This window comes from Mus caroli, chromosome 11 (genome assembly GCF_900094665.2).
Source record: "Mus caroli chromosome 11, CAROLI_EIJ_v1.1, whole genome shotgun sequence".
In the NCBI taxonomy this organism is placed as follows: domain Eukaryota; kingdom Metazoa; phylum Chordata; class Mammalia; order Rodentia; family Muridae; genus Mus; species Mus caroli.
In genome coordinates this window covers 8,576,445-8,589,570 of record NC_034580.1, presented here as the reverse complement: position 1 = coordinate 8,589,570, position 13,126 = coordinate 8,576,445, and the positions used below count along the sequence as shown (strand labels likewise).

The window sequence follows — 13,126 nt, the reverse complement described above, 5'->3', positions numbered from 1 at the left end:
AGTTTTATCAGCATGTATGCACCAATACTTCTGACCATATTACCAAGATTAAATATAGTGGTGCATACTTTCTGTGTAGCCCATGTACCTTACCAGGGACCACAGGATCTGATTCACAGAGAAGATTCTTTAGCTTGAGTCTATAAGAGCCTTTTTCCTGCCTATCTTATACACATTCCAACATACGGACAGGTTATGTGGTAAAGTCCTTACCAGCTGAAAATTCCACCCAATTGTAGTTTTACGAAGATAATATTGAGCTGCACTGTATGTAGACTTTCACCTACCAGGCAGGCTTTGTTGCTGATGTTTATTAGACTGTATTGTGTTTTACTTGAGGCCAAGCTTATTTACTCAACTTAAATAGCTTTTTTTTTAATCATTAAAACTTCTAAAGATCTGAAATCACAGATGGAACAGTCTGAAAAACCTAATGTACATAATTAGGTTATGTTCAAAAATTATCTCAGTCAATCAAATTAGTAATCTCCCAATAATAAAATTCTTTTTAATATTTATATTGAGATGATGTTACAGATCAAAGTAAGGATTTTGGAGCCAGACTTTCTGGTGTTACATCCAACCTCTTCTACACACCAACTGTGCCACTTCAGGCAAAGCAAAAATGGCCTCTTTGTGCATATTTCCTCACAAGTTAAACTGAGATCCCTAGCTGTAGTATTATGCACATAAGAATTAATATATGTAATATTTGAAAAGTACTTAGAAAAATATCTGGCTTGCAGTAAATGATTTGTCAAGAGAGTGAAATTTTAAATTAATATGCACTCTTAATTGATTTGTGTATATTAGTAACTCTATAACAATTTCCCTGACATGTATTACTTTACAAATGAAAAAATTAAAACAGACCCAAAAAAATAAATTGATTTGCCTAAGGTGGTTTAACTTGGTGCTAAAAACTTGGCTTCCAAATCAGGACTCTTGAGGCAAAAAACATACTTGCACTTTTGTGGTAGCATCCTAAGATGCAAGTGTCATTGTTATTGAGCACATCTTACATGTCTTCCATTTTCACATATGTCATTCAATGATTGCAACAATCCTTTGAAGATTTTTGATCCTATTTCATGATAAGGAACTGGGACCTAAGGGCGCTGAAGACTCTTGGCTCATCTCAGACTTAAAGTTTTATTTTATTTTATTGTTTTTAAATGTGTGTGTACAGGTAAGTGAAATGAATGTAGAGGCCAAAAGAGGGCATTAGATCCTCTCAAGCTGCAGTTACAGGTGTCTGCGAGTCGCTCAATGCTGGTATTCTGAAATAAACGCAGGTTTCTTAACTGCTGAGGCATCTTTCTGGCTCTTGGTCCTAGATTCAAATCTATCTTTTGAAATTGAAATTGTTAACTTTCTATTCCTTAAACCACAGTCACGTGTGAAGAGAAACTGTGTGTCTTTCTTGCTGGACATCCTACCTTTTCAGTTTGACACTTTCTAGGTCTTTGGAGAAGTTGAAAGAATACAACAATTAATATCTAAGAGTCCTTCAAATGATTTCAACAATTATTTTTTGTTTTGTTTGTTCCAACAATTATTTTTTAATCTAAAAGTGTTTCGAACATAGAAATGTCACCAAGAAGTACTACATAATGTGAAGAGGGTTGCTCTTCAGTCTAACTGTGAGGGATACATATGCACCGAATAATACAGCATCAAATTTAAAAAGCAACTTCCAGAGGTTCTATCACATGGGCAAACAGAACCACATCAGAAGACTTGAAGCATGGCTCTCTATTCATTTAAAAAAAAAAAAAGTAAGCACACACACAAAAAAAATCAAAACAAGGACAACTTGTGAGGATTAAAAGTCCTACATAGTAAATTTCAAGCCTAAATCCAAGCTACAAGGTGAAACCCTGTCTCACAACATGGGGAAAGGACTTAGAGGAGCAGTGGGAGCCATGAGAGCACAGGGCAGGGAGCTGATCTAGCATAGCAATGGGGAAGACTAGGCAAGATGAGCACTCTAGAGTTAGTGCTTAATTGTGGCACCTACTGAACAAAAGGAGGCATCAAAGGCTAAACTGTTGAGTAAAGAACACAAAAATACACATTTCTTTCAGAAAAACAAGAGCAGAAAGTCCCTTTCCTCTCATCAAAGCAGTCTCTGTTTGTGTGGCCAGTGTCACATGCCTTGTCTTTAGAAGTTATGTAGATCAATGGACAGAGAAGAGGGGGGCCAGTGAGCTGCCTGTTTTCAAAGAGCACAGATCAACTGAAGACTCCATGAGATTTCCCAAACACAGTGCAAACCAAACATCAATCACTCAGAGACCATGCTTCCCTCCACGGGCAGCAAAGCTTGTCCCCTGATTTGTACTTAAGATGGACTTAGTCCCCTAGTCAAGGTAGAGTGTTGAGAGATAGATTCCTTCATCGGGTGGATGAAATGTGTAAGGAGTATGCCACTCTACACAGTACAACTGCATAAGAACTTGAATGTGCCATATGATGGCCCCTAAGCAAAAACTCTACCCGACTCTAGCTCCTAATTCTAGCTCCGAGATTTGTTTCTATATTCTGACGCAAAGCCTGACACTGTTAGACATGTTCAAAGGTTTACGTGTCAAAGAGTATCTTCTGCTTTAACGGAGTTAATGGTTCTCACGTATTTTTTTGCGGCTCCTTGCCAGTTGTAACCCGCATGTAGTCGCAATGCTGACCACCTGCTTCTCATGGGTGCCCATAGGGCATCTTCAGCTGTCTGTCTGAATGGATTAAAAACGAAGGTGGTAAAGAGTTACTTCTCTTCTGCCACATACAACCCTCCATCCCTACTGATGTGCTGAGTGAGTATGTGCGGGGACAGCAAGCAGCACATTAGCTACGTTTCTGATAATATATGACAAAGGTAGCTTACTGACGAAAGGGTTTATTCTGTCTTACAGTTCCGGATGGGGTAGGGGCAATCAGAGCAGAGAAAGCACACCAGCAGGAGCATGAGGCTGGCTTGGCATCCAGGAAGCCGAGTGATCACATTTCATTCATACCTATGGAGCATAGAAAGAGAATATAAAGTAAAAAGATAAATGACAAATAAAATATCATAGCCCAGCAATGTACTTCCAGCAAAGCAACCCCCTTATGGTTCCATCACTTTCCCAGTGTCACCAGCTAAGGTCTAAGAGTTCAAACATGGCTTTTGGAGGACATTTCATATTTAAACAGTGAGAAGCAGAATGCACAGAAAAGCTGAACATCTCCACAGAAGTCCTGCATCCCACATCTGCCACCATGAACAATAAATGGCCCACACATCTCTGCTGCCTCTCTATGGTCTAGTGGGTGCTCTAATAGCCCATCAAGTGCTGGAGAGATGCTAGCATGAGCATCCGTAGCTGATACTGGCTGGCTGTGGGTCCTACATGAAGGAGAGGCTGTCAGTTTCTGTTTAAGACAGAAACAACAGCACAGACTCTAGTCAATGACCAGGAGGACTGAAACTGTACATAGTTTGTAACAAGTAGCAGCTACTGCTGTCACTACCTTTAGGTCACAAACATGCAACCCTGAAGCACAGACATCAAAACAAAACTCTCCATAGAGTCTCATGTTTAAGGAAAACAATTTTCAGAAATTTAAGCAAATCAACATGAGTTTTTCTGACATCAAATCATCAAGGCAATTATCATCAGCAGACACAGCACAGAGAAAATCTGTGCTCACACTGAGGGATGAGGTGCTTCAGATGCAATAACTAACGAGGGTAAACTGTAAGACCTTTTCTTTTTTTTTTCTAAAAATACACTGAGAACTAATTGATTGCCTATTTCTGAACAAATAAAAATGTTACACAGGTTAAAATGTATTTAGATGTAAGAGTGACAACAGAGCAAAGGCCAGCAGGGAGAAAGTTCATGGCTGCAAAGTCTTGGTTATCTGCACGAAGTGGGACAGTGCAGTACACCACAATATCACACATATTTGCTTCCAGGAAGTGGAACTAGCCTGAAACCATAGTACCCTGTGTTGTTTCAAGAGACTGGAGAGGGGAGAGTGCTTAGCACCTCTGAACCACTGCCAGGAATACATTTTATTCATCCATAAACTTGTATCTTAGGGTTTGGGAGGAGCAGGGGAGTATTTTTTGCTATAACAAAATGTTAAGAGTCCAGTTACTTACAAAGAACAGAAGTTTGTTGTTTCGTGGGTCTGGAGGGAAAGTCTAATGGAGAATGCTAGGCTCTAAAGAGGGCCTTCTTGCTGCCACAAGCAAGATAGATAGAGCACATGTGCCAGGTAAGGTCTTTTCCTCTTACGGTCCCTGATATAAGCATGAGGTCCTCGCCTTCATGAACTAATTCTAACTGCCTACTGTCTTAGTCTCTTCCCTGTTGCTGTGATAAAAAAAAAAAAAAAAAAAAAAAAAAAAAACACTCAGAAAAGCAACTTAAGGGGAAAACGCTTTATTTTAACTCACAGTTTTAAGGCGAAGACCACCACAGCAGGGAAGTCAAAGCTACAGGAGTTTAAAGCAGCTGCTCACATCACATCTACCACTAGGAAACAGGGAGAAACAAGAGCAAGCTAGTGCTCAGTTTGCTTTCTCTATTTTATACAGCCCAGGATTCCCTGCCCAGGAACTGTCTCCTCAACAACTGAGACAAGTCTCCCCACATCGATTAAACCCCACAGGTATGACAGAGACTCATTTCCCAGATAATTCTAGACCCTGCCAAGTTGACAATACCAGTCATTACACCTATCAAGATGGCTAATCTTAACTGATTAAACTGTCAAATTGAGAGGACTTGGAGTCAGTTGGGAATCAGCTTTTGGGTATGTCAATAAGGAAATTTCCAGAAAGGACTAAGGGGAGGAGACCCTCCTACTCAGTGGGTGACACCTTCCACCCTGTGGCTCAGATGTAAAGAACCAAGGAAAATCTGTACTGCCTGCATGTCTGCCTGACATCTTCCAGAGGAAGCACATTTCTTTCTGTTACTGTCATTGCTGTTCCCTGCTAACATTGGATACCAGCTTCTTTGGTTTCCCAGAATGCACTGGAGAAGACTCATAACTCCCCAGGAGTTTTTTGAGGACTTCGGTTCCAGATTAAGATTGCAAAGGTATTCAGTTCCAACAGCTGAGTAAGCCAATCTAATAAAGCCCCTTGCCCCTTTCGTTAAATACACACAGAGACACAATATATATAGTCTGCCTGCCTGAGTTTCTGAGCCAATAACCTGGGGAACTTGTTTTTCTAAGGTGTTCTCAAATAATACTGGCCCTGCTGCCTGGGGACTATTTACTTTTAAAACAACTGTTTTAAGAAACAGCTCTCTCTATATGTATTTTTTTTCCATTCTGCCTCTGTCTGACACACATACCAAAGGTCTCAACTCCAAACATTAACTCATTAATTTGGCCATCACATTAAAATCATAGCAACTAGGAAAAGCATTTTTCTTGTTTTGCATTGTTACTCAAAATTTGGTCAATGAAATGTTTAAAATTTTTGCATCTAAGACTCTACCTCAAAGCTACTGAATCAGAATTTTTATTTGGAATCCTTCTGCATGACACACAGGTATTGTAAAAACTTACAATCAACCTGGTACTATTGAGTTCATAGAATGTATAAGCAGTCGGATACATTTTTGTTGTTGTTTTAGACACATCTGTACAATACAGCTTACAAATCTGTTCTTTATTTCTATGTACACTGGTGTTTTGCCTGCATGTCTGTGCGAGAGAGTCAGATCCACTGGAACTTGAGTTATAGACAGTTGTGAGCTCCCATGTGGGTGCTGAAAACTGAACTCGGATCCTTTGAAAGAACAAACAATGCTCTTAGCCATTGAGCCATCTCTCCAGCTCCTACCTGATCAGTTCTTGAACTTGCTATGTATCAGAGTCCAGCCCAAACTTCCAGTCCTCCCAGAACATCCTCCTAAATGCTGGGTTTACAGAAAACCACGACACCTGGCCTGAGCAGGTAATTTTTAAAAAACAAAACACTAAATGCAGTGTTAATATGAAGTATTTTCTAAGAACCAAAGAAAGGAAACTTTTCACCTTCATCACTATGGTTTATAATTATCATAAGATTTTCACTTTATTTTTAGCATTATATTTTTGATAAAACTATAAAGGCATCAGAATTTGTGTAAACTTGGTATTTACCATTAAAAAGTTTCTATTTTCACCAATTTTCTGAAACATCAGAAATTCCAAACAGTAGTACATCTTTCAGATACTATAACATGAATAAAATGAAAATTCAGTCAATGGCATCATTGCTTTCCCAAATTGTTGGAGAGTTGGAAAACCATGTCTCCTCACTGCACAGGTTATTTCACTGAGAGGAATTTCAGCCTGAAATTGCTGTGATGGAAGCCAGGTGGGTATAAGGATTGAGGAAGACCAAGAAATGGAGGCAAGAAGCAATGTGAAGCCTTTCTCTGGAAGGGAGACTAGAGTGGAAGTGAGAGGACTTCCTGAAACTCCTGAGGGCCACTGCTTCTCTCCTGTGAGAATGCTGAAGTCAGTCTCAAAAGTCTGGAGACCCGGCGATGAGGGATAGTAAGGCTGTTGCCCAGGCTGGCTAATGAATGTTCGTCAGTTTGTTTATCAGTGTAAGGCACTCCTAGGAGTTGATCCTCTCTCATGATGGAGGGTGAGCAGATGTATTCTGGCAGCCTGAGGGTCTGAGCACCAGTCAGATGCCACTCTGGATCAAAGCAAAGGGCTAAGAATTTCTTGGAATAGGTGGTCCTGGCCATGGGCTTCCCTTGCCATGTCCTACAGAATGTACAGACAAGTGATTTGGCCTTGGTAACTTACTGGAAGTGGACTCTTAGGGCTAGGTCTTTATTTGTGTGCTCTTCTGGGGCCTCTGGCTAGAACTTGCTTGTCTGCAGGGGTGGTGTGGGGGTGGCTCCTCTGTTTATAATAATTGTCTAAGGTCAACTGCCTGCCTGAATTTCTGAGCCAGTCACCTGAGGAACGTGTTTCTCTAAGGTGTTCTCAAATAATGACCCTGCTGTTCAGGAGATTATCACTTTGAAAACAACTAATTTAAGAAGGATAGCTATCCTTCAGAATCTACAGAGGATTTTGAGATCTCCTGCCTATACCAAACCCAGGGTTACTAGAGTCATTTAAATAAGATGTATGTGATTGACACACTGTATCCCCTATACTTTCAGGATATCTAGAATGCTTTCAACAGCCACAGAGACCCAACTGCCATTTACAATTTACAGTCTTTCCATACACTCCATGGCCCTGAATCTTATGTTTGAGCTGGACTTCAACAACACTGTGGCTAATAGTCAGACTTCTGTGAGACAGTGGGGAAAGTGTGGATTGTGAAAAGCTCATATTTACTGAGCACAATTCTTATTCCAGGCACTAGCCAAACATCCATTCAGAAAAGTTAACCGACCTAAGACGGATGGATCAGCTGGAAACAAGCAGTCACGTTTGAGCACGAGCTGCCTGCAGGTTCCATACTATGCTCAGCCCGATTTCCTTAAGTTTCAAGACACAGAAGACCACTCACATGCACCTTGCAAAAAGGGAAAACTGTGAGTGAGCCTGACGAGCTTCCCGTGGGGAATCCAACAGCCAGTCCTTCCCTGTTGCTCACGGGGACTCTTCTCGGTGAATCTTGTACCACTCTGGACATTTGCTTCCTTTTGGTGTTCAAGTTTCTCCTGCTTATTCACAAGTCAGCTCCTGGTTTTAATTTCCCCAGCACCTTCGCTATGAATGAAGCTAGTGTCTCTATACTCCCCAAATAGATGCCCTAGGCCAGAAAGGCTTGTGCTGAATAACGGTTCTCCTAGTTTCTCTCTTTCATTGGGCCCCCACTAGCATTGACAACTACTGTCTTGGGTAAGGTGACTCCAGCAGCCCAGTCAGATACCGGAATGAACAGGAGTGTGGTATCTCATATAAACCACAGCCAAATAGGAGAGCAGTAACTCTGTTCATTAACTCATTATGAGTTTGAAATAAAGAAGACATTGAAAGATCCCACATGTATCTTTTTATAGCTAAGTAATAATCATTTTGTCTAAGGCATTGTGTGGCTGCAACCTGCTTTCTGATGTTTTATTGAGCTCAGTATGGCTTCCAAGGACTTTTCCAAAGCAGAGAACTAGGGACCAATGCCATTCCTTCAATGTGGGTTCCTGCCACACAAAGCCATTTTCTGAGATCTAGGAAAAATTGCACACCTAATGTTTAAACACGAGTATTAAAAAAAAACTGGTTTAAGAATATACCAAGGACAATGAGAATCTCTTATCAGGGATTATACTTGCATTGTTCAAGAGGTGAGATTCTCTCTGGAGTTGTTCTCTTGAAAAGGTGTGGTGTGTTAACTGTATTCCCTGCCCTCACTGGCAGCTGTGGAGACCATTCAAGTTAGGGGGATCATTTGTTGCATAGGTAGGGACATCTCTGACTCTAAGTTAATCATTTGAAAAAACTTCAAGATAACAGTTCAAAAGCATTTGGGTCTCAGCTCAATGCCAGACACAGTGCACGTGTTAGTTTGGAAAGTAAATACAATTGAATCAAGGTCCCCGGAGCTCAGAGGAGAAGACAGACGTTAAACAGGATTTACTGTTAATGGCACAAACACAGGAGACTTAAACACTATGTGGCTAGGCCGGCCCAGCAATGTCTAGGTTGAATCCTGAGTCTGGTTTCTCAGCCAGTGTTTCTTAGACCAGCATGTCAGGACCCATTCAAGCAGATCACAGCTGCAACCCCTAGAGTGAGTGATTCCATATACCTGGGTGGATCCTGGGAGTATGCATTTCTAGCAAGCTTGCTAGAGGTGTGGATACATACTTACCTGGCAGGGGAGATCTCACGACCATGAGGGTGATTTTCCCAAGGCGAGGCTCATCCATTGCACTGTAGGTATGTTAACCTGTGACTCCTCCAAAGGCAGAAAAGTCAGCTGCATAATTTGTGGTAGCAACGAGTATTGGTGTTCTTTTACCAAAAAGAGGTGTGGATGCTGCCAGTCTGCTGGGCAGACACTGAGAAACCTTTCTCCACTCCGTGGCTTGGAACAGTATGTTCTGTGTCTTGTCCTGGGTTCTGCACAGGAAATCAGAAAAAAGAAGCAAGTTGGACCCTCCAACTAGTGATGATGAAGTAGGTGCAGAGCAGACTGGTGGCATTGTCTGATGTGGAGAATGTAAGTCTGGAGCTCAGAGAATGTGTTGATGGTAGTTGTCAGTGGACAAAGAATTGTGAAATAGATAAGGAGGTGATACCCCTCCCCGTGTGCATCTTTCTTTCTCTCATATCCTCTCTGTCTCTCTTTCTCTCTCTCTCTCTCTCTCTCTCTCTCTCTCTCTCTCTCTCTCTCTCTCTCACACACACACACACACACACACACACACACACACTCCCCTTCTCTTCTACCTTTCCTTCCTTCTCTCACAAATACACATTTATTTTACAATGTGTATTCTGTAATTTACAATGTTTCTCTTCTGAGTATTCAAAACATGTATATTTTGTGGACTTTGTATGCCTTTGGAAATTCTTATAATCTTTCCTTGCTCATGGATACTGTGGTCTTCCATTACTCTTCCAGACTGTGTTGATTCCTGCCTAGTCCTAGAACCCTCTGTAGAAGGTGCCAGCCTTGTTTCCTGGTAGAGAAACCTCTAGGCTGAGGCAAGGGCATGTGAAGCCAGTTCTGGAACCTGGAGAAATGATAACAGAGGAAAAGATGTAGACAAAAGCAGGATAGAGATCTTGCCTTGCAACGAGTTGGGGTTGGCAGTGCTGTGGCTGAAGCCTCTGTCTGATATGGCTCCCAATGAGCCATTTTGATCTTCTCATCAATATGGCCATTTTGAAAGATATACTATTGGACCAAAATCATTTGTTTTGATGAAGGGGAAGTTTTTTTGTTTTATTTTGTTTTGTTTGTTTTTGTTTTTCTTTTGAGAGTCTCACTATGCAACAACCTCTTCTTTGTATTTGTGATGGTTAATCTTGACCATCAACTTCATTGTACTGAGAGATGGCTAGCAAGTAAGTGAAGATCATTTCTTGGTGTGCCTATGAGGAGATTTCAGAGATGTCTGACTGAATGAGAGCAACTGAGGGAGAAAGACCTCCCAGGATACCAGGAATTGGAATGGAGTGAAAAGTGGGAGGAGAGAAAGACAGTAGTCTACATATGCTCCATTCTGAGAAACCATATTGACTGTGGCTATCATTATCCATGAACATTAGACTCTAGCTTCTGAAGAAGCCCTTTCATGAGATGCACATAAGCACATCTTCCAGGAGCCTCTGTATTAGGAAGGGTGACATCATTGATTCACCTTGTTATGAGGCTTGCAGCTTCTTAGACTGAGCAACAACCAGGTTCTCTGGCTCACCAGCCAGCATGCAGAGGGCCACTGCTGAATGACCTAATCTGCAATCTATTACATTGGCCAATCTAATATTCTCTTTTATTACACACAACACACACTCACAGTGTTTATTTGTGTGTGTGTGTGTGTGTGTGTGTGTGTGTGTATACACATCATACTAATTTTGTTTCTCTACAGAACTCTAATACAATATTCAGTTCTGCTTCCTATGACTATGATGTCATTGGCTTTAGAGAAGAAACTAACTACTGACACTTTCCTAAATGGATATAATTCCCAACCACATTCTAAATACCTCTCTGTATAACCACAGATAGGTGTGGCTCTCAACCCTCATCAAAGAAGCTTCCTTTTGTAGCAGAAAGAGGCTATTGTAGAGATCATCAAAATACAAAGAATAAGTGACCAAGAGTTGTCCATCCTCAACTGGGACATCTATAACATATTCCTATACCTAGGGAACAAAGTGAAAGAGGGGAAGGGAAGATGCTGGGAGCCAGAGGATGAGATGATCATGGAAAGATAGTGTAACCTAGACACAGGAATGTTCACCCACAATATGGTTACCAACATAAGTTCCGCGCAAGACCACACCAGTCAACATGTTATCATGGATGGTAGGAAGGAAAAATCTCACAAGGCTTCATCCCTAAATGAAGAGCTATAGGCAGGTAACAGTTGCTAAGAGAGAACCAGTCTTCTCCAGGGACAAACACTCCTTTGGGTTATCCAATCTCAAGTGGCCAGTTATAAACATAACACTATATATATTTACAACATTATATATATGTATGTGTGTGTGTATGTGTATTTATATATGTATCCGACATACAAATGGACCATAAGACACCAACCTTTCTTCCTCCTGGATTGCCTCATCTCGCCTCAGTAGGAGAGAATAAGTCTAGTCTTACTGCAACTTGATATGCCAGGGCTGACTGATATCCATGGGAAGTCATCCTCTTTCCTGAAGATAAAGGAAGAAGTAGATTAGGGAGGAAAGACTGGGAGGAGAGGAAGAAGGGGAAACTGTGGTTGGGATGTAACGTTAATTAATAATTAATTAATTAAAAAGAAAAGGTTGAGTTGGAGAGATGGCTCAGGAGTTAAGAGCACTTACCACTCTTCCAGAAGTTCTGAGTTCAATTCCCAGCAACCACATGTTAGCTCACAACCATCTTTAATTGGATCAGATGCCCTTCTCTGGTATATCTGAAGACACCTACAGTGTACTCATATACATAAAATAGATAAATAAATCTTTGGAAAAAAAAGAAGAAGAGGTCAATGAATCTGAGAAATACGGGGAATATTGGGTGAGACCGATATTATGTAAATATAGTATTCATGTATAAAATTCCTTTTTAAAATGTAAAAGGGAAAAGAAAGGTAAGCTCTGGCCAGGCCTGGAGTTCACCATTGTAAGGAGATGTACATGGAAGTACTGGACTAGGGGTGCTCATGGCTAAATTATACTACCCAGGTTCACATGTCAAAGCTCTAATCTTAATTTGACAAATGTGGAAAGAGGTCCTACAAAAAAAAGTGAGTTAGGTAGATGGGTTCAGTTGTTGGACTTCATTCAATCATTTTAGTATCATCATAAGAGGAGACCGGAGAGCAGGACACTGAGATCCATATAAAGAAGACTGTGTAGAGATACTCTGAGTAAATGGTCATTTCCAATCCACGGAAAAAGCCACGGGAGGAACCAGTTCTGCTTGGCACCTTACTTACACATTCAGCTCCCTTCACTGTGAAGAAAATAGAATCCCTCTTTTTAAGCCACCAAATCCATGGAATTTTATTAGGCTGTATGAGTTTACTAAGCTCAAGAGACTGGGGAGAGATGGGTAGCCGAGAGAGACTCATCAGTCATACCTGCGTATGGACCCCCATTTCAAGAGTAAATTTTGAGGCTTTTTGACATTGACATGAATAACCTATAACAGGAAGTCCTAGACTGAGAAGTGGTTTACAAATTGTGGAAGTGGTCAGCCTGCCCTGAGGTTGGGGTGCCTGTGAGGTCATCTGCCACAGACCCTGCATCAGATATAGGGAACAGCCATGAAACTTGCAGTCAGGTGCTTGCTATAGAATAATTCAATGTTTCTATAAAATTGGAAGGTCTCTCAGAAAACTCTAGATTAGTTCACACCAGTTAGCTGTATTGTGTTGGACAAACCTCAGCATGTTGCCAATGAATGGCATGTCTTTGTCTTCTGGGGACACTGCTGCACTTTCTGGCTGTGCATGAAGTCTCGGTGTAAGCGCCTTCAAGGTCACACACCAGTGCAGGATCACCAGTGCAGGCTGAGTGACGACTGAGTGACTGTGCTGGGGTTTGAACATGGTTCCAGTGTGTCCCCCAAAGGTTTATGTTGGAATTCTGGTTCTCAGTGTGGCAATAGTAAGAGGTGGTGGACCCTTTGAGGGGCTAAGCCTCGTGGGAGGAATAAGGTAACTGGTGACATCATCCTTGGAAAGGATGAATGCTGCTTATCCTTCACAGGCTCATAGTATAGGTGAGTTCTAATGACAGTAGTCTCTTCATCTGGCTGTCCGGCTTCCTATCTCACTGAGTGATCAATTCCCTACCCCCATCCTGCCAAGATGCCATTTACTATCATGTGACACACCCAAGAAGGCTCTTATTAGGGACTAAATCCTGAACTTTTAAAGAACCCAAAGCTACAAGGTCAACTTTTAAAAAAAAAATAAATAAAGTATCCAGGATT

The 13,126-nt window shown here is 41.3% G+C and overlaps 1 pseudogene; it reads left to right on the top strand.

Annotated features, from left to right (window-relative positions):
* The first annotated feature begins 8,828 nt into the window (after nt 1-8,828).
* On the top strand, nt 8,829-8,984 carry LOC115032615 (annotated as a pseudogene).
* The last annotated feature ends 4,142 nt before the right edge of the window (nt 8,985-13,126 follow it).